The 24,591-nt window shown below is 42.0% G+C and overlaps 1 protein-coding gene across 2 annotated transcripts in view; it reads right to left on the bottom strand.

Annotated features, from left to right (window-relative positions):
• Positions 1-10,047: 10,047 nt before the first annotated feature.
• Positions 10,048-24,591, bottom strand: part of LOC124554173 (speckle-type POZ protein-like B) — a 50,365-nt gene continuing 35,821 nt past the window's right edge. For both annotated transcript variants that reach the window (XM_047128244.1, XM_047128243.1), the window contains exon 4: positions 10,048-10,191. The gene's annotated coding sequence lies outside the window, so the exon portion shown is untranslated. The remainder of the gene's footprint in view (positions 10,192-24,591) is intronic.

Here is a 24,591-nt window from a genome sequence, read left to right on the forward strand (position 1 = left end):
AATGTGCTGTAAGTACTGGTGATAATACCACTTTGAAACTACACACCAAAGATGTGGGATCGTCAGCACATTAGATACAGAAGTAAATTCGGTCGAAGATCTAAAATGAAGACGTGTTTTAAGTACAGAAGTTATGTGTCAGGAATGTGGAGTTTTATACAAGTTCCAATAGCACCAAACATTTACCGAACAAGAATTTATTAATAAATATTGTGAGAAAATTGGTGTTTATTAGTAATCGAGAATTATTCAATTTCTTTTGAATTTTCAGCAAAAGGAGATTCCCTCTGATATGGCGCCTGCCGCTATCCTGTGATGTTTACAGCACACGCTATAATCGATTATAGTTCACTGTTCTGGTGCGAGTGGCACTGCAGTGGTGATTTGCTGTTACATCACTGGCGTGTAATTGCAGTGGCCGGCGGAAAGTGACAGGGTAGTCGGTTTCCGGGTACTGCACGGAACGTGAAGTTCGCTATGCCTGCCCTGCTGGTGACTAGCGCTAAGGTTGTTGTGCTTCGCAATATGAGCAAGGTGGTCTGGGGCGAAGGCGGCTCGCCGGTGTTCCGGCCATGCGGTGGTGAGTAATCTGAGTTGGCGTACTTGTTCAGCCTGCCTGTCTGATGTGGAGGTCGGGTGGGGTCCTGTGATACTCTGGCCCGGAGACAACTAGCTGCTGAATTTTGGAGTCGTCTGCTAGGTTGGAATGTGAGCTCGGTTGGTTAGTCAAATTTTCCGCTGGAAGCTCCAGAACCGGTTTCTGAACTTCATTCTGATGTGGGACAGCGTTGCTGGAAGTTTGTGCTGTGTGTGTGTGTGTGGCACGTAACGATATTTGTTGGTACTAATTTGTTTGCTCAACTGGAGTATGTTTTGGTTATCCCGCTGAGTGGGTCGTTGCCCACCCAGTCTGCTCAGCGTTACCTTTGGTGGTATCTGTTTGTTCCTTTTTTGAAGTAATTCACGTAGGTGGTTCCTGTTACCCACCTGGAGTTGTGTTCATGTATATTTGGCATTTGATGTTTTAGGTAAAGTCTGCCTAAGAAAGGCGTTTTTGGAAAGTATATGCATACTGATTTACTGATGCTTGGTATATGTGGTCTTCTGCGACCTGAACAACATGATCTCGTCAATTTGGTTTGTGTAACAGAATTTAGTGGTATGTTTTGTATTTTTTTTCTCACTGTGTTATTATTAACTTGGTGGAATAGTCGTGTTTGGTATCGTTAAGGCACTTCTAAGACTGTGGTTTTACTGTTCATATGTGCTTGGCTTTTACTGTTTTGTTTTAAGAATCGAGAATTGCTTATTAATATTTGTATGTGTTGGCTTCCGGCACTTGTTAAGACCGCCCCAGTGAACGGCGCCATGGTTATCATGTGCTGTCGGGATGTTATATTATTATTTGATTTTTTAAATTTTATCTTGTGTTGATGTTATCTGTCGTGTGTTACAGAACATAACCAAGGTGCATAAGTAGTGGGCAGTTGTGGGAGGCATGTCGGGGAGCTCTCAGTGGTTTATTTCGGGGACTGTTTCTAGTGGGAAGGCTTTGAAGTGTTGAGAGCTCTCTCGTTTGTGATTGCATTGGAGGTTGGCCTTGCCCTTTGGTTATATCAAATTATTATTTTGTTGTTATATTTATTGGTTGTGTGTTGCGCTTCTTCGATTTTATAGTGCCAAGTGCCATTATCTTTCTCAAGGTTTTTTTTACATAAATGATTTTAAATTGTAGTGCCAAGTTAACATATTAGTGGATTTTGTCTCTTGGGTAAACTCCAAAGGCACTATTGTAAAAGGTTGTTTGATTTTATGGTGGCAAGACGCCGTTATTGTTTTTAAAGCTGTTTGTGTTAACTATTTGTTAAGCTCTGTAAGTTACATGAATATGTTGTTACTTAAAAGAGTTTAGCATTGGCAATTTAATAAATTGTACGAAGTCTGCTGTTTGGATATTATTGGGCGGAAATCCGTGAATAGTTGTCCTATAAGAACACACATTCCACCCTCCTTCTACCTACAGTTCTCACTCTAGTTGTAACGGGAATGGATCCATTGTATGTACTACGTAAATATGGGTGCAAAGCAAGACTGCAGGATTAACTTTTCTGAAGTGTTTATTTTAAAAGTAGCAGAGATTACACAGAAAGCTTTATTTATTTTACTCCATAGTTGTCTGCATTACACTCAGCTTGATCTTAGGATGTCTATGAGCGACTGGTGGTTGTTCCGCTCGGCTAGGTCCAGCGGTGTGTCCCCACCATAATTCCTGTCTTCCCTGTCGGCCCCTGCCTCTAACAGTGCAGCCGCCGCCTCTGTGCGGCCACGCCGTGCTGCATCGTGCAGTGGCGTGCTCCCACTTTGATCCCTGGCGTTGTGGTCGGCAGAGGAAGCTGCCAGCAGCCGCACCACAGCTGCATGGCCTTTCCAGGCAGCCAGATGGAGAGGCGTGTTCTGCCAGCGGTCCCTGGCGTTAACGCCTGCTCCTACCTCCAACAGATGGGCCGCCACCACCCTCCATGCCCCATGGCTGCTGCCCAGTGCAGTGCTTTCCGCTTGTTCTCGTCCTTCGCCTCCACGTCCGCCCCCACTGCCAGCAACGTTCGCACTTTGCTCACTGACCCCTCCTTAGCTGCCGCAATCAGCATCTCGCCCTTCATGTCTCCAGATACATTTCTGCAACAAAAGGACAATACTAACAAATTTCTTCAAAGACACACGTCTGAGGACGAAACACTGTCGCTGAAGCAGAACTGTTATGAGTTCCAAGAACTCATCTTCCCAAGAAGGTTACCACAATACACTGGTGTCCAAAATTAGAGCAACAAACTGCGATTTACCTGTCCTGTGTGTAATTCACGATGTGATCATGCATACTGTCTACAGATGTCAGCACCATTGTGTTCTACACGGAAGACAGCATTCCAGTCAACAGACAACCAAGCTCACAATGAAGTCAGTGCACCTATGAAATGGGGTAGTGTTTTCTGGGTAGTCCCACATCCACAATCTCTGTAGGCACAGTCACAGACGGTGGAGTATGGTACAGAGAAGACGCATGCCAGGCTCTCTGCAGTGGAGGGCGATAGGAAGAATGGAAGCAGCACAATCACAAAGTGGCCAGGTGGCTCAATGTTGATCTTACTGTTGTTTCTCAGATGTGGGGACAGTTTGTAGAGACAGAAACTGTATCTCAAAGACGAGGGCAGAATCCAACACGTGTGATACGAGAAAGGGGGGACCGCTATTTGGCTAAAAGGGCATCACGGTACTACATGGCAGCTGGCATCACACCTCGCAGCATGCACTGGATGTGTTGTATCGAGGCAAACGTTATACAGAAGGCCTCAGCAGAGTAGCCTATATAGTCAGAGACCTGTTGTATATGAACTCCTGACACATCTCCACAGAGATTAATATGTAAAGTCATCAACATGCCAACCGGATGGCCGAACCATGGGTCAATGTTATTTTCACAGGTGAATCCCAGTATTGACTGGAGAGTGATTATCGACAGATTTGCAAATGGAGGGAACGTGGAACAGGATTTTGGAGTCCAAACATTGAGTAACAAGCCTATTATCCAGAAGGATCTTTAATGGTATGGGCAGCGATTACGTTGACAACTTGAACACCTCTTCATGACACTGTATGGGTGAATTGGCAAGGGTTAACTCCTGTCAGGTGTCGTAAAGAGATCTGGGGAACTGATATGCCATTGTTGCGAGGTGCTGTGGCCTCATAGGATGCCAGATCGGGTGATTGGCGTTTTCTTGGAAATAGAAGATATTGCACACATGGGAGATCCCAATTTGAATCCCATTGAGCATGTTGCGGATACACTAGGGAGACGGGTTGCATCACATAAGCATCCACAAACAATTCCATAAATCTTGTGAGTTGCTCTGCAGGAAGAATGATGTTATTGCCTCCACATGAGAATGATGACTTCATTCGCAGCTTGCCCTGCTGTTGTCAGGGTTGTATCAGCCACAGGCGGTCACAAACTATGCTGAGCACATTAAACCAGTAGTCGAATTGAGTGTGCAGTTCTGTTAAGTTGGAAAAAAAACGAAGAACATTTTTGTCTACCATAGTGGTCAGTGCTAATAGACAAGCAACACTGCGTGAAATAAATGCAGAAATCGATGTAGAATGTACGACTAACGTATTTGTGAGGACAGTGCGGCTAAATTTGGGATTAATGGGCTGTGGTAACAGATGTCCAATGCTAGTACCTTTACTAACAGTATGGTATCACCTGCAGCTCCTTTCCTGGTCTCGTGACCAAAATGGTAGGATCCGAGACGGCTGGAAAAGCTTGGTCTGGTCAGATAAGTCTCGAATTCCGTTGGTGAAAACTGATGGTGGTGTTCGAGTGTGACGTAGACCCCACAAAGCTGTGGACCCTAGTTGACAACAAGGCAGTGTGGTGTTGGCTCCATAATGGTGTGCGCTGTGTTTATGTGGAATGGACTGAGTCCTCTGGTCCAACTGAACCAATCGTTGACTGGAAATGGTTATTTTTGGCTACTGCGAGACCATTTTCAGCCATTTTTTACTCCATTTTCTCAAACAACTATATAATGAGCCACAACTGTCCGCAACTGATTTGAGGAACATTGTGGACAACTCGTGTAAATGATTTGGCCATCTGGATCGCGCAACATGAATCCCATAGAATATTTATGGGACATAATCGACAGGTCAGTTCCTGTACAAAATCCTCCACCAGCAACACATTCGCTGCAGTGGGTGGCTCCAGGGACAGCACAGCAAAATATTTTTACAAGGGACTTCAACAACTTCTTGGGTCCCCGCCACGTCGAGTTGTACTACCCTGGGCACAAGAAGGTCTGACACGATATTACGAGGTATCCCACGTCTCTTGCCACATCAGTGAATGTAGCTGTATAGCTGTCTTTCTCTCAACATTTCTACATTTTCTTCTTTCGTCGATCAGTTGCAGTATTTCTTCTGTTACTAACGGTTTCTTCGAAGTTAGCTTCCCTTTATCTGTGTTGTCTGCCCACCGTCGGTGATTTTACGTTCTAGGGATGTACACTCGTCTTCAACTGAACAGCCTACAGTGTGGTTCCTTACCACCATATCCACATCGTTGGTAAACTTCAAATACATCTCATCATTTCTCAGTACTGCATGATGATAAACCCTTCTACACTGATTCTTCTGCACGATTCTCTTGAACTTCACTCTACTCTTCATAATTATTAGATCTGTATTTACATCTGAGTACACCTCACAGTCCAATATCTGATTTCGAAATCTCTGTCCATAATGTAATCCAGCAGGACTCTTTCAGTGTCTCTGGGTCTCTTCCAAGTATATTTTTTCGTCACACGATTCTTGAACAGAGTATTCGTAAATACCATCTCACATTGGTTGCACAACTCAATTAGACTTTGATCTCTGTCATCCCAATGCCAATCCCATATATCCGATGACCCTTTCTGCTTCTCCTTCCCCTGCAACCGCATTTTAATTTCATACTTTCTTTTCTCCTTTTTACTTGTGTGATTGGCATGTGCACCTGAACTGTCGCTGTCTGCATTCGTTTGATCTCGAATCTGGTGAGATAAACTCTGTCGTTGAGAAGTTCACAGTAGTCCGCTCTCTCCCTATTCATAACGAAACCTGCTCCCTACATACCATTTTCTGCTGCTGATGATATACCTCAATGTGTCTTAAGATAAATGCTTAGGCTTTTCCTAGTTCACATCAGTGACCCCCAATGTATCTAGACTGGGCTTTTGCACTTCCGTGCCGGCCAGAGTGGCTGAGCGGGTCTAGGCGCTACAGTCTGGAATCGCGCGACCGCTACGCTCGCAGGTTCGAACTGCCTCGGGCATGGATGTGTGTGATGTCCTTAGGTTAGTTAGGTTTAAGCAGTTCTTAAGTTCTAGGGACTGATGACCTCAGATGTTAAGTCCCATAGTGCTCAGAGCCATTTGAACCATTTTTGCACTTCCGTTTTTAGACTCTCTAGCTTTCCAATTACAATAAAACTTCTGAATTAAAAACTCCAAGTCATAGAATCTTATCCCACAATAACTTATTCCGTCTCTATTTCATAGTCACTATCACCTTGGCAGTCAATTTGCAGAGATCCAAAAGGGTAACTTGTCCGGAATCTTTCCACAATGCAGATGGCATCACAACCGTTTTCCTGTTACTGTCATATATCCTGTGGATGCAAGTTACGTGGTTTTAATTTATTAGATTCCATTGCCTTCTGCATCTTCATGTCATTGATCAGTTTTGATTCTCCAGCTCTCTAGGGGCAGTTTCCTACCTCTTTGGCCCTTGTATTATTGGTTGTCAGGAAACTGATAACCTTGGCGATGAGCGCCTGTAGCCCCAAACACACGCACACACACACACACACATAGACACACACACACACACACACACACACACACACACACACACACACACACACACACTCATTCTTTGGCTTTTGTCAGAAAGATGGCGACTTCTTATACTGGATGACTTCTGCTGCCACTGCTCTTAAATTTTTTCAGAGGTTAAGCAGTGTCTGTGTTCAAATGTTTTTATTACTAATCAATGGCGCACTCCTAAACCATTGGTATATAACAGAAACACTGTCCCAGCATTTATTTATCTTGTAAAAATGTGAAGTAAGTCGTTCAAGAGCTCTTTGAGATTCTTGGTAACAATGTTAAAAAACGTCTTTTCCTTTTGCTGTGGTATATACATTGACGGAAAAATATTGCAGCACGAAGAAGTAGTGTGACAGAAACGAAAGTTGGTACGTGTGTTTCTACATCTGAATGATGATGACTTTCTGTGGCAGTCGCGTCGCTTAAGAGCGGCGCTAGTAGTACCATAATGAGGAAGGAAATCAAGCTTGTTGTAATTACACGCTGTAACGAGCGTGAGCGTTAGTTACCTTTGAGATTGGATGCAGTAAGCTGATGTTAGTCAATATTTCCTTCGACACGACAAAGACGCCGTTATGAACATCTCACAGAGATTAAACGAAATCTGTAATAGGGCTATGAGAAGCTGGATGTTCCTACCGTGATGCATAAATATTTGACAGGCATGTAGCCACTATGCCGGCCTGCTGGCTGCGGTGATTCCAACAATATTCCGTCGCAAGAAGACTGGGTTCCAGACAGCCACGTGACACTACTGAGATGGAAGACCATCGTGTTCGGCGTATGGCTCTGGCGCACTGTAATACATCTCCAGCAGCAGTTTGAGCAGCAGTTGGCACCAAGTAACACAATGAAGTATTACAAATCGGTTACTTCACGGACAGCTCCGAGCCAGATGCTCTGTAGCGTGTGTTCCACTGATCCCACACCACCACCGTTTGGCACTTCAGTGGTGGCAAACTGAAGGGCATGGTCGAACTCTGTTGTATTTTCTGATGAAAGCTGGTTCAGCCTCGCTGCCGGTAATGACCATGTTTTGATTTAGAAGGAGCTAGTTTGGGGTCTACAACCAACCTATCTGTGTGTTAACACATTGGACCTAAACCTGGAGTCATGGTCTGGGGTGCGATTTTGTATGACAGCAGGAACACTCTCGTGGTTATCCCACACACCTTGAGTGTAAATATCTGTTTCAATGTGCTGATTCGACCAATTCTGGTGCCATTAATGAACAGCATTCCAGGGGGAGTTTTCCAACAGGATAACGCTAGCTCACTTACCGCTGTTGTAGCCCAACATGCTCTATACAGTGTTGACATGTCTCTTGGAATGCTCAATCATCAGTTCTGTTCCCAGGCGGGCAGATATGGGACATCATCATACAGTAACTCCAGCTTCATTCACACACAGCGTTACGGTCCCTGTACTGACCAACCAAGTGCATCTGACATTGAACTCCATTCCACAAACTCACGTCCGATACTTGTGCAACACAATTCATGCATGTCTGCATGTTTTAATTCGACCTTCTCACAGTGTATGACCATTTCACGTTTCCAGTGGCTTATCTCCCACCTACATTGACCTGCGATCTTGCAGTGTTAATCAGTTAAATATGTTACCCTGGTAAATGTATCCTTGATGTTTCACTACTCTGTATTGACAAGTTTTTGGTTTTGTGATTCTTTTCTATCAGTGTATTTATGATTGTAAAGTAGTTGTCGCTTTTAGTCTCCGAAAGACTGTATTTTTTTATGTAGGACCTTTTATTAGTCATCACAACTGTCTGATGACCAAGAAAAAAGGAAGCCTTCACTGTCTTCGCCTTGTATATTGTTATTCACATCAGTACCATGTTACGCTCGATCCGTTCCCCAGCCTGGTTTTCTTAACTCTCTGTCAACAAAATTTTCACTCCATTATCAAGTATTTTGTTAATATGTTTCATTTCCTGCTCTTTATCTTTTATTTCCGCATGCTGTTGTTTCCCTCTCGATTTTTAGCCAGCTTTCTTAACTTTTTATGTCAGTCTTTTTATGCTGAAGCATTCTTCCCTTTCCATGTCTTGTTTCTAATTCAACCACAATAATTTATTTTCTACTTTGTTTTCTGCCGCTTTTCTACTGAGATTGTACTAATTTCGTGTCCAGTATGTGCAACGTAATTTAAAGACTATCCCTGAAATTGTATTCAGCGTTATTCATTACGCTGCATAATGAGTTTCTGGATTACCCACAAAGTATTCTTCCCTGTGCTCTCTATCTTTAGTCTTTCCTGCTACACTTCCTTATCGTCGGTTGTCTTCTTATGTTGAATGGTTGATGCTATTTGTGTACGAGAAATTAGGTAAATACCCGTCAGGCTATCTTATTTATATAATTACACCATACCTTCTCTGTGTCTTGCTCAATTTGGCACAGACATTAAATCTAATGACATTGTACATCTGTGGCTGACCATAAAAGGTAATTAAAGCTCGATATCCTTGAATAACTGGAACATTACTTATCCCATGTCAACGTTAAAATACTGGGTAACCTTCCTTATTTCCCCTTGAATAGGTACAGACTCCTCTATTGTCCAATAACTTGTTGGATTCTACTCTGATTAATTATAAAAGCATGTTGAATACTCTGAATTGCCACTCTTGGGCCTGTAGAATTCAGCTAGCCACTGAAATGCATTTTGCAACAATATCAGTTCACTATCAGATTATCATTATTTCACGAAGCGGCAGTCCAATTTCTGTGGCTACCACTATAGATCAAATATTTCAAAGAAGAAAAGTGACGTGATGACGAATTTACGCTGAAGCTGGTCTGCAGTGAATAAAAAGAAAAACTTTTGCAATGTCAGCTGTAAAACTCCCTGAGACACAGAGGGTATTACAGGTGGTGAGATATGGCTGCTGTGTCCATCTCCACTCAACGATCCCCACGCATTACAATTGACCTGGTTTTTATTGATCCAACATGCCTGCGTTAATCAGCAAGATACCGACAGTTTAGTAGAGGCTGATGTTGTCACGAATGATTTCCAAAAACTGCCACTAGAGGTTCTCACATACATCTCTCGTAGTAGGGTAAGACATGGATCTCAAATGATTCTCCTCCCCCAGTGGTGGGGTTCCCACAGACCCTTGAGAGAATATCTCATTATAGTGTTGGGAGAGTGATCGCGAAAATGCAAGTGACGCTGGGAGTTTCAGAGATTCCTGCTTATTTGGTGAGGCAGCCCAATAATGAATAATACTGAACGTGGTTGCAAGTCAGAAGAAACAAACAAGATCCGGTCTCTGCAGAATTAATTCATAATATAGCAAATCATCGCTGAAAACAGAAATTGCCTCTAACTCACCACTCGCTATCTTTGGGGAAGTATCTTACACAAGTAACTGCATTAAGTGGCTCAGCTGTGTTAGGAATTGAAAATACGTCACGATGCAGACCTGTAGATCCTTGCCTCGTCAAACATCATAATTTATAAAAGAAATAAATTAATACCAGAACTATAACATCTGCTTCGTCAAAAACATAAAATAGCAACATTCGATTTCTTCACTTTAGCACTGGGCTAACTGCCCAACGCGTAACGCTGGTATTGTGACAGAACTCACCGCAGGTGAGAGACGGCAGCGTCATCAGGCTGTGGAGTGGCCTGGGGAGTGGTGGGAGGCACAGCTGTGGCTGGGCTCCAGCCGTCGTCGTTGTGGCCACTGTGCAGCTGCGAGGAGGGGCCGGTCCCGCTCTCTGCAGCGCTTGGCGTGCTGCGCAGAAGGAACACTGCTTCGAGAAGGGTTTTCACATCGAAGCCAGTGGTCAGATTACCACAGACAGTACTGCTGAGGTACTGTCCCCACACAGATAATGGAACACACACTACCAAAGACAGTAGTGGGACAACTAAGGCGTTTAGCTAATCGCTTCACACATTGCATCTCCTAATTTTCTCATACTTGTAGGCTAGCATACTACACAGTATTTGGTGCAAAACAAAGCACAAATGTAAGGTTGATACTAAGCTCAACAATTATGCTTATGACAACTATTAGTCAACATAGTTTCAATACATAACAATATAAATCACAAAGAAATTTGAATGACAGTATCCCTCCAATGCAATTAATGTAGTGCTGTCGTTATGGGATGGTGTTCCTAGCTCGTGTGTTATGGGGGTAGGATGTCAAAGCGGCCGACTTGGAGCAGGAGAGACACCAGAGGACATTTTAGTTTCCACAGTCTGTACTTTTACAAATAAAATCATAAAACTTCGTCAGAATGTCCAGGAAGGATTCAGTATTCACACTCATAGCAGTGGAACTGCAAAAACATAAAGAAATAATTTTTTTTACATGTGAAATTTCTTAACTTTTCCTCTTCCTATCGGCTGCAGCTGTCGCTATAGGTACACCTTTCTTCATAAGTAAGAGAGATCCTTCGATGAATCATGCACGGCATGCAAACCATGCTTACAGGTACATGAAACTCTAGAATTTATTTAATTTATGAAAAAATGAATGTGCTGTAGCATTTTTAACTTCATCTTTAGAGAAAACTCAAGTTTTATAGTTATATTACCTACATTTTTAGCACAGTTTTTAATCGACTTGCAAAATTCTAGAGATTTGAATTAAGGAGTTTGTGTTTAATGAGCATACCAAGTTTGAAAGTAATAGGATTCTTATTATGAATGTTACATGCACCTAAGTTAAGAAATGTCTGTTTTGCGGAAAATGGCCATTAAAGTTTCTGCTTGTATGTGTCATTCCTTTAGAACTGTCCAGCACCATAAGCAAGTTCTTTTCCATTTTCTTAGTCGGTTTTCATTCTTTTCACATTCCTGACTTTATCACCTCCAAAAATAATTTATTTGCTTTCACTACACACTCTCTATCGCATACAAAGCTTTGATGCAGTTCACTCCGATCTTTATTCCCATTTTCTCTAAAACATATTTCTTGCTTTGCACACAATCATTAAAACATGAAACCGCATCATAAACACAAATAGCGACTGCATTTTGTCCAAGAAAAATGGTTTTTGGCAATATTTCCCATACACATTGGTTAAAACTTTCATTTGGTTTTTGGGTACCACCATGAACACATTTCTTCAATAAGTTTTCATTTGCAAGGTCCCTGATATAGGTTTGGTGGCTTCCATTAAAGTCCATTGGTGTCACATTTGTTGCAGCACCCTTTGTTCTGTATTTGTTGCCCTGGTGACTTTGTGTAGGATTGAAGCTGTGCAAAGGGGTTTGGCTTATAATCACTAAAATGTATATTTTTTATACATCGTACTATTCAGGAAGATATGCGGTACAAAATAGGCATATCTTTGAAAAATCAATTTTCTAAAATTTTTGACATCCTCCCCTTAGCAGTCACGAATCCGACTGTTGGAGGAAGAATCTGGAGAGATGTGTGCTAAAAATCTTTTTCGGTTGTTTCGTCCCTGTTGTGTGTAAGAATGATACGAAAATAAACCTAGAACCCGAAGAAATGGGATACAAATTACAAAGGGGAAATTATACCAGTGATACGATGTTGTGCAATGTCGTTAGTTCGAGGGATGTGGGTTCCTAAGATTATTGGTGCATTCATATTGCAAATTAATTTGTACTTCTACTTGTACTATAAACATCACCATACACTTATTTTTTCTCCAAAATGTAAGTAATATATACACATTGAGTTATCCCACCATCTTTTACACATTACAAACATAGAAATTCTTCTACAGAATAGGAGTTGTCAAGGAGAGACTTTTTCAGGTTATTTTCACATTTCACCTTGCCATCTGTTAGACGTTTTATATCACTGGGTAAGCTGCCAAAAATTTTTTTGCAGCTTTGTACACCCTCTTCTGTGCTAAAGACAACCTTAATGTTGATTAATAAATATCATTTTTCTGCTAGTATTGTAATTACGTACCTCATCGTCGCTTTTGAACTGTAGTGGATTATTTACAACAAACTTCATGAGGGAGTAAATATACTGTTAAGCAGTGGTCAGAATACCCTACTCTTCGAACAGATGTCTACAAGGTGATCATGGGTACGCACCACATATTGTTCTTACAGCATGTTTCTGGGCAATGACGACCTTCTTTCTTAATGATGAGTTACCTCAGATCATTATTCGGTATGACATTACTGAATGTAAATAAGCAAAATATGTAAACTTACTGATTTCTATCTCTTCAAAATTTGCTATGACTAAGTTAAAACGAGGCTAAACTAAATTGTCTTAGGAGTTCCGAAATTTGTGTTTTTTCCAATTTATATTCTCATCATTATGGACACCAAAGATTTTTTTAATTTCCCACTACGTGAATTATTTCATCACAACATGTTACACTTATCACCGGTGCAGTACCCCTGGAGGTACAGAACTGAATAATATGTGTCTTTGTGAAATTCAGGGTGGGACCATTCGCAGAAAACCAGTCAATGATACTTTTGAGAACTTTGTTCACCATGTTTTCAATTTCTGCATGTATACTGGGAGTGATTACCATACTGGTGTCACCTGAAAAAAGATCTAGTTCTGCTTGTTGTACATTAGACTGTAGATCATTTATATATGTGAGAAATGCTAGTGGACGTAAGATTGAACCTAGGGGAAACCCATACGTGATTTCTCCCCTGTCAGAATTATGTCCCTGGATTCTGTTTGTTGAATTACTAATAAGTACAAATTTTTCCATTCTTTTGATCAGATATGCATGATCCATTGGTTGGCTATACCATCAATCCCAAAAAACTTCAATTTATCAAGGAGTATACTATGATTTGCAGAATCAAATGCTTTGGATAGGTCACAGAAAATACCTACCGGTACTATTTTGTTATGTAATGCTTGTAATATCTGGTGTGTGAACATGTAAACAGCATTCTCAGTGAAGCAACCGTTCTGAAACCCAAATTGTGATTTGCTGAGGACATTATTGTTGCCAAGATGTAATAATCTTTTAGAATACATCTCATTCTCAAAAGTTTTGGAAAATGATATCAGTAGTGATATAGGTCGGTAGTTACTGATGTCTCTCTTATCTGTGAAATAAAAGGTGTCGGCATTCCAATTCAAAACTGAACGCTATTCATTCTGTGAATCCCAAGACGAGCGAAGACACGGATTGAAACAAGTGTGCTGTTACGAGTCACTGTTCCATAATTAATAATTCGCTGTCTGACACATAAATTGAAGCATACAGGGATCACAGTCAGAGGTCGTTGTGGCTTTACAGTGCTGCGCCGGGAATTCTGCATCAAGAGGATCGAAGATAACAACAAGAATTCGCTTTAGCAGAGGAGGTTCGATCCGAACCAGTTTTGTCATACAAATATTCATGCACAATAGCGGTGACAAGAAAAGGATGTATGTAAATTTACGAATGTTGAATGCTGAATACATGTACTGAATATTGGAGGTCCGTTTCTATTAGAGTCAGTTAAAGTTCACACAGGATATGTGTGCCTTTTATTTTTTTTTCAATCATTCTTTCAAAATTTTCTTTTTAATTATTTAAACAGCAAATATTTATTAAGATTTCAATTTATATATCACATTTCTAGTCCCCCCGCCACTATTCAATGGCAACCGTGAGACGACGGCGCCGAGAGGAATGTGAACAGACCTTTCAATTCTTGAAGAAAAAAATTTTTTTAGGTAAATGATCCATTTCAGCTGAAAAAACAAAATTCATGACAAATATAAAAAATGCACCAAAATACATAGAAACACAAATAGGTAAAATAGAGAGAGTAAATAAATTTAAATATCTTGGAGAAACTATACAACAGATTGGACTAGAAAAATCTGGAATAGATGTAAGAATTAACAAAATGGAAAGGGCATATGGTTTGACCAAAAATATTTACAACAAGAAATGAATAGGTAGAAAAACAAAACTAAAACACTGCACCACAATGGTACAACCCGAATGTTTATATGGATCTGAATGCCTAACGATGAACTACAAGATGGACAAACTAGAGGTACTGGAAAGAAGGATTATTAGAAAAATAATGGGTGCAATGGAAACCGCAGATGGTTGGAAAATAAGAAGTAATGAGGAGATCTCCAAAAAATATAGAGAAAATATCTGCAGTAATGGCCAAACGAAGATTAAACTTTTTTGGACATCTCCACCGAATGGATGGAAATAGACCAACAAAACGAATACTGCTACATTTCTGGAAGAAGAAATCGACAATAGCATGGATTACAGAAGTAAGAAAAGATCTTGAAAGAAACAACATAAAAGAATCAGAAATAGCAGAAAGAAACCATTTTAAAAACAAAATACAAAATTTGGAAGGCTTTCAAAGCAGAAGAAATAAAAAATCGTGAACAACATGCACAGAAGAAAAGAAGAGACTTCATGGGGATAAAATGAGGGAATCCTGAAAAAATAGGATACAACAACAAAGGAAGGAGAGGAACTGAAGTTGTTAACGTGATCCTAGTAAGTGTAAGCCAATACGATTGGGAAAAAAAAGAACTAATGAGGCCTTTGTTGGAGTTTTACATGTCCGTGAGGTTGAAACTATTAGCAACTTGAAGGAGCAAATTAAAATGAATTTCTGCCTACGAACGAGATATACTGGGAATGCGAATTTCAGCGGTTAAAGTAGTAAGTTGCTACGCTGTATGCTTATATGGCCCTGCTTGGCGCCGTCTCTCTCGCAGTAGATAATCCTTGTTCCTTCCAATTAATATCCTTTACGGAAAGTCGATTTCTATAGAAAAGACGAAGATATGTGTAAAGTCAAGATTTAATTGAAGGATAGCGATTCAAACAAAATTTCATGTTTAAAATTCTTTTCCTTCTATAATCTTATTCAGAATGGAGTCAAAGGAAATGGCCATTGTAGAAAATTCATTACAAAATACAATATGCCAAGATGGCGGAAATCCGAGCTTGGCAACAGTTGAAGGTCACGCACCAACTCGTGAACTGGCCAATAACTACCAAAACGACGAGGTTGGCGTCCCATTATTAAAAAATTGTCATACTGGTAATATAACTAATGATGCCGCTCTTATGACGCTTTATGAGCCAATTTCTCAGGTCTCACCGGAAAACATTTTCTCAGATAGTGAATCTGAAGTGCGCAACAGCGAAAATTCCTTTGATTATCTGCTCACAACGTTGCGGACACAAGTACAGGAAACAGCTCACAAAAGCAATGCAAATACCAGTGAGACACACACTCTGACACAGCTAATGCAACTAACACTACAGTTTGCACAGCAAAACCAGACGTTTAACGAATTCAAGAATAGTGTTAGTCAACAGTTCAGAGAAGTGGGCAAAAATGTGGGCACTGAATTATCTGACGAATTATCCGGTAAGTTCACAGAGCACGGTAAACAACTAAAACAAGAAATAATTACCGACATGTCCCACAATATAAATATGTTAACGGAAAAAGTAAGATCCGCAATTTGTAATCGGGAACAACTTGCAGGTGAGTTGAAAAACCTCAGTAAAGCATTTTGTCAAGTTCAGGACACGCAATCCCATGTGGATGCGTCGGTAAAAAATGTCACGAACGTAGTCAGCGAGCTGCAAGACGTAAGCAAAAATCTAACTACAGAAATACAAAACTTGAGTCTAAGAGTAGATCATTTTAGAGTCAGAATTTGCTAAAAACAGAGAGGTATACTATGTGTAGATGTAAAGGAAATAACTGAAAAAGCTGAAGCTGGGATGCTGGAGAAGGGCAGCACCTTTGCAGGAAAGGTAGTGTCAGAGTGCAAAATCTATGTAGGTACTGTAAACTTGTGGTAAGATCTTATGGGACCCAACTGCTTAGGTCATCGCTCCGTAAGCTTACACACTTAACTTACTTACGCTACGGACAGCACACTCACCGATGCCCGAGAGAAGATTCGAACCACTGACGGGGGGAGCCGCGCGGACCGTGACAAGACGCTTTAGACCGCATGGCTACCCCGCGTGGCCCTTATGTAAATACTGTAGAGCTCTTTAGAGCTCTAAAAGACAAGGAAAGCGGACTTCTTGCTAAAACAGACTGGTGTTACATGAAGCAGAGGAAAGGTTGCGAGGCAGTGTTGTTAAAACTACGGACATTCCAAAACAGCATATGGCAGAAAACAAAGCTATGCTCTTAGATGCCTTCACTGGTTACCAACAATTCTGGATTAGCCCTTAGAAGGGAAATAGCGAAGGTTGCACAATTCAACAACACTTGCCGGCAGTTGCACCTGTCGAGCAAGCGCAGTTACCATGGATACGCCACAAGCGAACATAAACATGACTGTCACTGACAGAGCGGCGTGTTTGTCAACATTACTTGCAGATGAGGGACTACTTTCGCATCGACTATTCCCGATGTTTGCTTATGAAGGGAGAAGAACACACCCTGTGATCTTTATCAGACCATTTCGAAATGTTTTACCTCGTACCTTGAACGAAGCCCAGAAAATTAGAATTGTTGTTGAACACACAGAGTGACGTTCTGCTGTGAGCTACGGACATATCGGAACGCTGTCACTATTATGAGCAGAATGAGACGGCATCTCTGGATAAGTATTGGTCTGCGGCCGTACAAGAGAGGCTCAGACGTGAAGTATTCAACCCAGCTCCGTTCAATAGCAAGTATGGAAGCTTACGAGGATATTTTGAAAAATATTTGAATAAAACCAGGCCTGGACGAATCCGCTGTCTGAAGCTGAAAATTTTAAAGAGCCGTCTTCCTGCCCACGTTAGGGGAAAACTCATTAACATCCCGGAAATTGAATTCTTTCTATCTGTACTGGACTCAATAGATTTGATAAACGAAGAGAGACAAGTACAACCCAAGCCTTTTAATAAGCCGATAGCGTCACAGAGATTTATGGATAATGGTAACGATAATCACAAGGGCAATGGAGAAAGTCGTAAATGTAAAGGCGAATATAAGAGAAATGGGCAAAACTTTAGCAAAAACAACTACAAAGGGCAAGAAGCGCACGGCCAGCCTGTACAGTATGTACAGACACAAGCCTCCGGCAACAGTCAGCCGATCGTTGGCAAACGCAAAACAATACCGGACAACCAAATAACCAATAGACAGCGGAATGCGGCCAGAAAAGTAACGCAAATATGCTGAATAACGCGCAGAGGCAAAGAGAATTTCAGTCGAAAGCCTCACAGGATACTAAGCGGTGTAATCAAACACCAACACCCCACACAGTGGAAGCTATGCCTAACTCAGAGGCCGATGCCATCGCGACGCGAGACAACTTGAACCGGTCATGGTAGGCCCCCGTTCCGTGACCTTGGAGGAGAGTGGGGCACATGTTTGATCGACACTTGCTTTATAAGGTTACTTTGAATGAAGAGGTTTAGGGTAGCATGTACAGCACAAAGAACAGAGCGTGCTTGCCCTAGCTGCCAACAGCACATGTCACTGTGTCTGTCTGTGATCTGAGCAGCCCATCATTGTGTCTGTCACTAGAATGACACCTGCAGCGGTCAGAGCTAATGTTCGTCTTTCTTCAACCTCTTGATGAGCTAACGTAAATAACAGCTTGTTGTACACATGCAATTTAATGCAAATGACGACTACAAATAAGACCAAAATCATTCACAAAGCTATGAACGTCTTGCTATTGCAGGATTTTTGGAGGCTAACTTACCTGCTGGCATACTTAGTTTAGTACGGTGATTTGATGAAACTCTCATGAGAATTTAACGAAAGCCTCGTGAGCCATCAGAAAATGCTATTACTAATGTCAGTGTCTGTGTTTAAGAGCCTACTCGAATGGTTCAAATGGCTCTGAGCACTATGGGACTTAACATCTCTGGTCATCAGTCCCCTAGAACTTAGAACTACTTAAACCTAACCAACCGAAGGACATTACACAACACCCAGTCATCACGAGGAAGAGAAATAAGAGCCTACTATGCAATGTCCTTCAGACATGCATGCATGTCTGAAAAAACAGATGCTGCTGTGATCTACAGCTGTGTAAAATACAGGAAACTTATTCACAACGGCGAATACGTCACTCCAACTGTACAGTTTACTGTTGACGTATGAAACTTGATATCAGACCTGGACTGGAATCAGAATATCCCACTGTACACGAGTGGTCGCCGCAACCACTTCGTCCATGGGAGCGTGCTTCAATGACCGACCCAAAGCTCGACACATCACCGTGAGTTTCCATGTCTTGCTGTAGAACAGTCACTGTAACACTCACACAGGAAGAAACTCACTTACTGTTGTCGCGGCCTTTGCCTGGGCATGTAAATACTACCTACAGTGCCTGTGTTTAAAAACCTTCTATAGAATGTCCTTCAGACAAGGATTCATGTCTGAAGGAACAGACGAAATGTGCTCTATAATTTGCCGGCCCTTGTGGCCGAGCGGTTCTAGGCGCTTCAGTCTGGAACCGCGCGACCACTACTGTCGCAGGTTCGAATCCTGCCTCGGGCATGGATGTATGTGATGTCCTTAGGTTAGTTATGTTTGAGTTATTCTAAGTTCTAGGGGACTCATGACCTCAGATGTTAAGTCCCATAGTGCTCAGAGCCATTTGAACCATTTTTTTGCTCTATAATTTATTGGAGACGTATGAAAATTTGTGCCAGACTGGGACCCCAACGTGGATATCCCACTTTATGCGAGCAGTCGCCTTAACAACTTCTGCTATTCCGGATTCGTGTCTCGTCTGGAAGAAGTTTTACTATGACGCAAATATACAGGTGAATCTCCTAAAACTTCGACAGAAAAAAATGGCGGATATTGGAAGTGCTATTCATGTGCTGCTCTTATACAGTGGATTGGAACTGCGAGCTCGTATTTTTAGCCAAACAAAAGATTGTATTAGTAACTAGGAAGTATATTATTAGTGAAAAATTACACTTTTCTAAAGAGAACAACTCCTATTGACATTAACAAATTAAAAGTGGGACAAATCAAATGTCAGTGGTGTTTGTTGCAGGATTATAGTGCGAGTCGTTTTCGAGATACAATATTCTGAAAAATTTCGACACTGCCATTTATTTGTGGTATTGAACCTGCTTCGTTGCTAGGTACAATGTTGTAATGTTTGCTTACAGAGTGCTTGTGTGTACCTTGAGTGCATTTCGACTTTCTATTCAGGTAGTGTCTGAGAATCCAAGCAGTAGGTCGTAAAAGCTGGCATCTGTATTATGTATGTAGAGTCTGGGAAGAATGCATTTCTCTCTCGTACAGTGTATGTGTAGAGAGATCCCAACTGACATCAGCCATCTCACCAATTAGGGCCAAGGCAGTGGTAACACCGGGTCTGGTCAGATCACCGAAGTTAAATGCTATCGGGCTGGGATGGGTGACCATCCGGTCTGCCGAATGCTGTTGGCAAGTGGAATGCACTCAGCCCTTGTGAGGCAAACTGAGGAGCTACTTGATTGAGAAGTAGTGCCTCCTGTCTCGGAAACTGAAGTACGGCTGGGAGAGCGGTGTGCTGACCACATACCTCACCATAACCGCATCCAGTAACGCCTGTGGGATGAAGATGACACGGCGGCCGGTCGGTACCGTTGGGCCTTCATGGCCTGTTCTACAGGAATTTAGTTTGCGTCTTACCAATTATTTATCAACCTCTAAGGCCATTCACGTGAAAGAGATAATGTAATACCCATACAGCGTAACAGAAAAAAACAAGTGACGACAGAAGAGGGGCAAATTAAAGTGCTTCTTGCTGTTGCAGTTGATCCGCACGTTAGCTGCCCTGTAATCGCATGGGGACGTGGCACGAGTCAGGCAATTGTCGTACGTATTGACGTATTGTCCCCTGACATATATTCCACCACTATCACATCTCTCTCTCCATCAAGAACTGCATGGAAACGATTATGACAAACGTGTTAACCTCTATACATGGGCATTAAGACAGAATACTCCATGTGTATCATGTATCTTGTTCAGTGATGAAGCCACAGTTAATAAACGTGCCAAGTAAATCATCGACACATACCCTGTTGGTCTGTTGACAATCGCTGTCGGCTTCGTCAGATGGAGCGTCATCGACCAATGGGCGTCAAAATACAGTGGGATAGTGAACTGCCGGTTCACAGGTCCGTTTTTAATATACGCAAATCTGAACGCGAACAAGTATCACAGCTGCCATAATCCATGGATGCTCTGCTCTTCCTCTGCAGACTAGGAGGATCCTATGGTACCAACATGATGGCTGTTCAACCAATAGCGCACTAAGTACTGCAGTATATCTTCACGAAATCTTTCCAAATTGCTGGATTGGATGCTGAGGATGTGTACCTTGGCTGTCCCATTCCCAAGATTCTACGCCTGTAGACATTTTTCTGTGTGGGAAGCAGAAAGTCTCTGTCTACAGGGACACACAGACTACAGTCGATGATATGCAGCGACGTATTACTGCAGCGTTCTTGGACATCTCCGCTGCAGCGGCCGTTGAAACCAGACTGGAACTGTGTTTTGCCGTTTCTGGTGCTGCTTTTGAACACAACCTGTGATGGTCAACTACCACGTTGCTGGCCGGAATCCACATAACTAATGTATGCACTTCTGCTTTTCTTTATTGTGTGCTACCACAGACACTCTGATCTGCAGATTGAGGAGGAAGAATGAGTAAATGAAATTAAAAAGGAGATTTTATCCTAGGTTCAGAGGCAAATAAGGCATTGGGAGAACTTGAAAAAACACAGCATGCGGTGTAGATGACGTTCCGGCGGAAATCTTGAAGATTTTAAAAGAAACAGGCGAAAATGAGTTGACCTCTCTTTGCAACTACATCTACGACAAATGTGAATAGGCAGAAGACTTTCTCGTAAGTATAATAGTCCCAATCCCAAAGACTAATTATCGTAAAAAGTGTGCAGACCACGGGACAATCAGCCTCTTACCGCAAGTAGGAAAAGTAGTTCTTCGGATTCTGAATAGGAGGCTATATGGAACACTGCAAGAAACACTCGGTGAAGAACACTATGGTTTCGTAAGGAGAAAGGTGAATACGAGATGCCATTGGGCTTCTAAGAACCATCGGCGAAAGATACATAGAAAAGAGCATAGAAGTGTGTGCTGTCTTCATAAACGTTGAAAAGACATTTGATAGAGTGCAGTTCGATAAGCTGGTAGGTCTTTAGAAAAAGAAGGGAGTAAAGTGGAATGTGAGAAGACTGATGGCAAATCTGTACCTGAATCAGAAAGCTCGGGTACGAATAGGTAATGAGATGTCTGGAGACAACAGGATTGGGAGAGTTGTTAGACAGGGCTATTGTCTCTCGCCGATCTTATTTAACATCTGTCAGGAGGAAGTACTGGAAAGCTGACAGGAGGCGTCAGGATAGGTCGACAAAATATTGAATGTATAAGATTTGCAGACGACATGGCGATCCTCGTAAAAAATCAAGAGAAGCTGACTCAAGTGCTAAATGACCTGAATGAAGTCTTTGTAGTATATGGAATGACAATTAATAAAAAGAAAACCAAAAGCATTGCCATAAGCCTAAAGAAAAGAAAAGTAAAAATTAATTTGGAGTCAGAAATCATAGAACAGGTAAGAGCATTCAAGTATTTGAGAACTTGGATTAAAGAAGATACGGACTGACAACAAGATATCAAGGTGAGAATGGCTCAGGCGGAAGAGGCATTTCAAAAGCAGAGAAGACTCTTAACTAGTTGTTTAAACAAGGAATTAAGGAAGCGACTGGTTAAGTGCTTGATATGGAGCATGGCCTTGTATGGAGCAGAAACGTGGACTTTGATAAAGCAGAATGAAAAGAGAAAGCTTGTGAAATGTGGATATGGCGTGGAACGATGATCAGCTGGACTGATAAAGTTAGGAATTACTCAGATATACTGAGGAGAGTTGGAGAAGAACGGAGGATGCTGCTAGCGATGGAGGACAGGAAACTAAACTGGATAGGCCACAATCTAAGAAGAGATTGCCTTCTAGTAGAGACAACTGAACGATTCCTTCTTGGAAAGACAAGGAAGGGCAGAAGAAGGTTTCAGATGCTGGACGATGTCTGCAGGCCACAAGGTGGGTACCAAAGAATGAAGAGAAACGCAGCAGACGGAGAAGCATGGAGGGCTAGGCAGTTAAAACCTGCTGCAAGGCAGACAACCCAATGATGATGATGATGATGATGATGATGATGACCATAGGTACAAGTTTTGGCGTGGGGACTTTTCAAACTACGATATGTCGTAATTGAGTCACATAGAATCCTGCACCAAACAGCATGGACATTCTAATTTACCTTACTTTTTGTTGTTTAGTATCACTGGCATTGTTCCTTTCAAAGAATTGAATGTTTTCACCAAGAAAACCTATTCTATGTATTATTACAATCTATTGATAAGTGAATAACACGAGTCCCTCACTATTAATCAATTTTGTGAAACCGCACATCAATTGTGCTTTCTATTTTTACATCATTTGCAAGTTTCCAGTCATTCGCCCTATATTGTATACTTGGTGTGTCATTGTATTAGCAGTTGCGAATGCATTTCTTGTATTTCATACAGCTGTCGGTCATAGCAGTGTGTGTTCCCTCAGATATGCATGCATGTATGGAGGATATTCCATAACAAATAAAGACAATGGAAAATTTTTACATGTCTAGGAAAGACCATGACAATAATAAGTATGTCTCTTTCTGAGTGAGAATCAAAGCATTTGTGCAAATGCAGGATGTGGACACATGGTGAAGTTTGGAGGTCTGGAAGAGTGCTTGGATAGCCAAAGTGGTTGAGGCAAACTGTCCCATAAAGTGGCAAGCCTAAGCTCGAGCTCCACTGCAACACAAATTCTAATATATCGTCAGAGAACTGTACAGCTGGAGTCTCATCCTACTTGCAGCTGTAAATACATTACTTACACGATGTGATCAAAAGAATCCAGACACCCTCCAAAACCATGAGTTTTTCATATCAGGTGCACTGTGCTGCCAAATACTCTATATAAGCGACCTCAGTAGTCATTAGACATCGTGAGATAGTAGAATGGGGTGCTATGCGGAACTCACGGACTTCGAATATGGTCAGGTGATTGGGTGTCACTTGTGTCATACGTCTGTACCAGAGATTTCCACACTCCTAAACATAACTCGGTCCACTATTTCCGATGCGATAGTGAAGGGGAAACGTGAAGGGACATATACAGCACAAAACGTTCAGGCCAACCTCGTCTCTTGACGGACAGAGACTGCCGACAGTTGAAGAGGATGGTAACGTGTAATAGGCAGACATCTATCCAGACCATCACACAGTTATTCCAAACTGCATCAGGATCCATTGCAAGTACTATGACAGTTATGTGGGAGGTCTGAAAACTTGTATTTCATGGTCGAGCAGCTACTCATAAGCCACACATCACGCTGGTTAATGCCGAACCACGCCTCGCTTAGTGTAAGGAGCATAAACGTTGGACCATTGAACGGTGGAAAAAACGTTGTGTGGTGTGACGAATCACGGCACACAATGTGGCGACCCGATGGTAGGGTGTGGCTGTGGTCAATGCCCAGTGAACGTCATCTGCCAGTGCGTGTCGCGCCAACAGTAGAATTCGGAGGCGGTGGTGTTATGGTGTCGTCGTGTTTTTCGTGGAGGGTTCTTGCACCCCTTGTTCTTTTGCGTGGCAATATCACACCACACTCCCATATTCATGTTTTAAGAACCTTTGCCACTGTTGAAGGGCAATTCAGGGATGGCGATTGTATCTTTCAACACGATCGAGCACCTGCTCACAATACACGAGCTGTGTCAGACTGGTTAGACGAGAATAATGTTTGTAATCGACTGGCTTGCACAGAGTCCTGACCTGAATGCTATAGAACACCTTTGGGATGTTTTGGAACGCCGTGAACTCCGTGAAAAATGGGCCCAAAGAAACCTTCCAGCAGCTGTTATGAAGGCTGAGGATGGGCCAACACCATATTGAATTCCTGCATTACCGATAGAGGGCGCCACGAACTTGTTTGTCATTTTCAGCCAGGTGTATAGATACTTTTCATCACATAGCGTATACAAGAAACTGGATATTGTAAGTAGGCTGTTTAGGTTTTTATATTGGTAACGCCACGTAGCGCTCTGTATGAAAATCACTAGCTGTGCTGTGTGCAGTCTGTGGCTAGTTTGCATTGTTGTCTGCCATTGTACTGTTGGGCAGCTGGATGTTAAC

Source organism: Schistocerca americana, chromosome 11 (genome assembly GCF_021461395.2).
Source record: "Schistocerca americana isolate TAMUIC-IGC-003095 chromosome 11, iqSchAmer2.1, whole genome shotgun sequence".
NCBI lineage: Eukaryota > Metazoa > Arthropoda > Insecta > Orthoptera > Acrididae > Schistocerca > Schistocerca americana.